The sequence below is a fragment of the Lolium perenne genome, chromosome 3, assembly GCF_019359855.2.
Source record: "Lolium perenne isolate Kyuss_39 chromosome 3, Kyuss_2.0, whole genome shotgun sequence".
NCBI lineage: Eukaryota > Viridiplantae > Streptophyta > Magnoliopsida > Poales > Poaceae > Lolium > Lolium perenne.
The window spans coordinates 25,523,722-25,528,877 of record NC_067246.2 but is presented as its reverse complement, the minus strand read 5'-3'; positions in this window follow the sequence as shown (position 1 = coordinate 25,528,877).

The window sequence follows — 5,156 nt, the reverse complement described above, 5'->3', positions numbered from 1 at the left end:
GGATGATCATCCAAACCTTTTATGCAGGATTGAACTTTTCTTCAAGGAACCTATTGGATTCAGCTGCTGGAGGTACTTTTATGTCCATCACTTTGGGTGCTGCAACAAAACTTCTTGATGATATGATTATCAACTACTCTGAATGGCATACTGAAAGAACTCCTCAAGGTAAGAAGGTAAATTCTGTTGAAGAAACCTCTTCTTTGAGTGATAAGATTGATGTTATTATGTCTATGCTTGTTAATGGTAGGTCTCATGTTGATCCTAATAATGTTCCTTTAGCTTCATTGGTTGCTCAAGAAGAGCATGTTGATGTGAATTTCATCAAAAATAATAATTTCAACAACAATGCTTATAGGAATAATTTTGGTAACAACAACTATAGGCCATATCCTTCTAATAATGGTAATGGTCATGGTAATTCTTATGGTAATTCTTACAACAATAGTAGAAGTGTACCCTCTGATCTTGAAGTCATGCTTAAAGAATTTATTAGTACACAAACTTCTTTTAACAAATCTGTTGAAGAAAAGCTTGGTAAAATTGATGTTCTTGCTTCTAAGGTTGATAGTCTTGCTGCTGATGTTGATCTTTTAAAATTGAAAGTTATGCCTAATGAAGATAAAGATATTAAGTCATTTGCTACAGCAAACGCTATCCAAGTTTGAATTAATGATAATATTAGAATGATGGCTGAATTGCATGCTAGGTGGGAAAGAGAAGAAAGAGAAGAAAAACTTGCTAAAGAGAATAATGTAGCTAAAGTTTGGACTATTACCACCACTAGTAATGTTGATGCTTCACATGTTGCTAAACCTCCTACTATCAATGGTAAAATAATTGGTGTTGGCAATGTTTCTACTTCTACTACAAAGCGTGCAAAATTGTCTGAAACTGCTAAAACTGTTTGTGATAAAAGTGCTGAAATTTTTCAAAGTGTTGGGGACAATGGTCCCATTGCTGTAGATCATAATGGTTTTGATTTTGATAATTGTCATATCTATGAAGTTATTAAGTTCTTGCAAAAACTTGCTAGAGGTCCTAATGCTAGTGCTATAAACTTAGCCTTTACAAAACATATTACAAATGCTCTCATTAAAGCTAGAGAAGAGGAATTAAAACTTGAAGCTTCTATTCCTAGGAAGTTAGAAGATGGTTGGGAGCCCATCATTAAGATGAAAGTCAATGATTTTGATTGCAATGCTTTATGTGATGTCGGTGCAAGTATTTCTGTTATGCCTAAGAAACTTTATGATATGCTTGACTTGCCACGTTTAGAATGTTGTTATTTGGATGTTAATCTTGCTGATAATTCTATAAAGAGACTTTTGGGGAGAATTGACAATGTTCACATTACGGTTAACAATAACATTGTCCCCGTTGATTTTGTTGTTTTGGATATTGAATGCAATGCATCTTGTCCTATTGTTTTGGGAAGACCCTTTCTTCGAACTGTTGGTGCTATTATTGATATGAAAGAAGGAAATATTAAGTATCAATTCCCTCTTAAGAAATGTATGGAACACTTCCCTAGAAAGAGAATGAAGATGCCTTTTGATTCTATTATTAGAACAAATTATGATGTTGATGCTTCTTCTCTTGATGTTACTTGATTTGCACTTTCTGCGCCTAGCTGAAAGGCGTTAAAGAAAAGCGCTTATGTGAGACAACCCATTATTTTATTTCTGCAATTTTTGTTTTATATTTGAGTCAAGGTGCTTGTTACTACTGTAGCAATACCTTTGTATCTTTATTTTCTTGCATTGTTGTGCCAAGTAAAGTCTCTAATAGGAAGTTGATACTAGATTTGGATTTCTGCGCAGAAACAGTTTTTTAGCTGTCACGAATTCGCGTTTTTCTCTCTGTAGGAAACTCGTAAAATCTTGAAAAAATCCATGCGTGATCCTCAGATATGTACGCCACTTTCATTAGTTTTGAGCTTTTCCATCTGAGCCTGTTAAGTGCCTCGAAAAAATTCGTCTTTACGGACTATTCTATTTTGACAGATTCTGCTTTTTATTTCACATTGCCTCTCTTACTGTGTTTGAGTGGATTTCTTTGCTCCATTAAATTTCAGTAGCCTTGGGTAATGTCCAGAAGTGTTGGTAATGATTGTGTCCTTGCTGAACATTGATACGTCCCAAACGTATCTATAATTTCTTATGTTCCATGCCACATTATTGATGATATCTACATGTTTTATACACATTATATGTCGTATTTATGCATTTTCCGGCACTAACCTATTAACAAGATGCCGAAGAGCCAGTTGCTGTTTTCTGCTGTTTTTGGTTTCAGAAATCCTACAAAGGAAATATTCTCGGAATTGGACGAAATCAACGCCCAGGGTCCTATTTTGCCACGAAGCTTCCAGAAGACCGAAAGGGAAACGAAGTGAGGCGACGAGGCGGCGACACGCCAGGGCGGCGCGGCCCACCTCCTGGCCGCGCGGCCCTGTTGTGTGGGCCCCTCGCGTCGCCTCCTGACCTACCCTTCCGCCTACTTAAAGCCTTCGTCGCGAAACCCCCAGTACCGAGAGCCACGATAGGGAAAACCTTACTGAGACGCCGCCGCCACCAATCCCATCTCGGGGGATTCTGGAGATCGCCTCCGGCACCCTGCCGGAGAGGGGAATCATCTCCCGGAGGACTCTTCACCGCTATGATCGCCTCCGGAGTGATGAGTGAGTAGTTCACCCCTGGACTATGGGTCCATAGCAGTAGCTAGATGGTCGTCTTCTCCTTATGTGCTTCATTGTCGGATCTTGTGAGCTGCCTAACATGATCAAGATCATCTATCTGTAATGCTATATGTTGTGTTTGTCGGGATCCGATGGATATAGAATACTATGTTATGTTAATTATCAATCTATTACCTATGTGTTGTTTATGATCTTGCATGCTCTCCGTTATTAGTAGAGGCTCTGGCCAAGTTTTTGCTCTTAACTCCAAGAGGGAGTATTTATGCTCGATAGTGGGTTCATGCCTCCATTAAATGCAGGACGGTGTGAGAAAGTTCTAAGGTTGTGGATGTGCTGTTGCCACTAGGGATAAAACATTGATGCTATGTCCAAGGATGTAGTTATTGATTACATTACGCACCATACTTAATGCAATTGTCTGTTGTTTGCAACTTAATACCGGAAGGGGTTCGGATGATAACCTGAAGGTGGACTTTTTAGGCATAGATGCATGCTGGATAGCGGTCTATGTACTTTGTCGTAATGCCCAATTAAATCTCACAATACTTATCATATCATGTATGTGCATTGTCATGCCCTCTCTATTTGTCAATTGCCCGACTGTAATTTGTTCACCCAACATGCTATTTATCTTATGGGAGAGACACCTCTAGTGAACTGTGGACCCCGGTCATATTCTTTATATCGCATACAATCTACTGCAATAATTGTTCTTTACTGTTTTCTGCAAACAATCATCTTCCACACAATACGGTTAATCCTTTGTTACACCAAGCCGGTGAGATTGACAACCTCACTGTTTCGTTGGGGCAAAGTACTTTGGTTGTGTTGTGCAGGTTCCACGTTGGCGCCGGAATCACTGGTGTTGCGCCGCACTACATCCCTCCGCCATCAACCTTCAACGTGCTTCTTGGCTCCTCCTGGTTCGATAAACCTTGGTTTCTTTTTGAGGGAAAACTTACTGCTGTGCACATCAGACCTTCCTCTTGGGGTTCCCAACGGACGTGTGTTTCACGCGCATCAAGACTGTTTTCTGGCGCCGTTGCCGGGGAGATCAAGACACGCTGCAAGGGGAGTCTCCACAATCCAATCTCTTTACTTTGTTTTTTGTCATGCTTTATTTTATTTACTTTGTTTGCTGCACTTAAACAAAACACACAAAAAATTAGTTGCTAGCTTTACTTTATTTACTGTCTTGCTCTCTACATCAAAAACACAAAAAAATTAGTTACTTGCATTTACTTAATCTAGTTTGTTTTATTTACTACTGCTAAAATGAATACCCCTGAAAACACTAAGTTGTGTGACTTCACAAACACTAATAATAATGATTTCCTATGCACACCTATTGCTCCACCTGCTACTACATCAGAATTCTTTGAAATTAAACCTGCTTTACTTAATCTTGTTATGAGAGAGCAATTTTCTAGTGTTAGTTCTGATGATGCTGCTGCCCATCTTAATAATTTTGTTGAATTATGTGAAATGCAAAAGTATAAGGATGTAGATGGTGATATTATAAAATTGAAATTGTTTCCTTTCTCATTAAGAGGAAGAGCTAAAGATTGGTTGCTATCTTTGCCTAAGAATAGTATTGATTCGTGGACTAAATGTAAGGATGCTTTTATTGGTAGATATTATCCTCCTGCTAAAATTATATCTTTAAGGAGTAGCATAATGAATTTTAAACAATTAGATAATGAACATGTTGCTCAAGCATGGGAGAGAATGAAATCTTTGGTAAAGAATTGCCCAACCCACAGACTGACTACTTGGATGATCATCCAAACCTTCTATGCAGGACTAAATTTTTCTTCGCGGAACCTATTGGATTCAGCTGCTGGAGGTACCTTTATGTCCATCACTTTGGGGGCGGCTACAAAGCTTCTTGATAATATGATGATAAATTACTCTGAATGGCACACAGAAAGAGCTCCACAAGGTAAGAAGGTAAATTCTGTCGAAGAAACCTCCTCCTTGAGTGATAAGATTGATGCTATTATGTCTATGCTTGTGAATGGTAGATCTAATGTTGATCCTAATAATGTTCCTTTAGCTTCATTGGTTGCTCAAGAAGAACATGTTGATATAAACTTCATTAAAAATAACAATTACAATAATTCTAGGCCATATTCTGCTAATGGTAACTCTTATGGTAGATATGTTTCACCTAATGAGGAAAAGATGTTGGAAATTGAAAGTTCCACCAAGAGCTTTATGCAATCACAATATGAGCAAAACAAATTGTTTACTAAAACTATGAATGAACAATCTACCTTGTTAAAGAATATAGGAAATCAACTTGAAAATCTGAATATGGAGATTTCTGGGTTGCAAACTAAACTTGCAAATGCTGAAAACCGAATCTCATACATGTCTGCGTCACAATCTTCTTTAATTAATAAAATGGCTACTAAACCTGAGGATATTGAAAATAAAATTGTTACTACAGCAA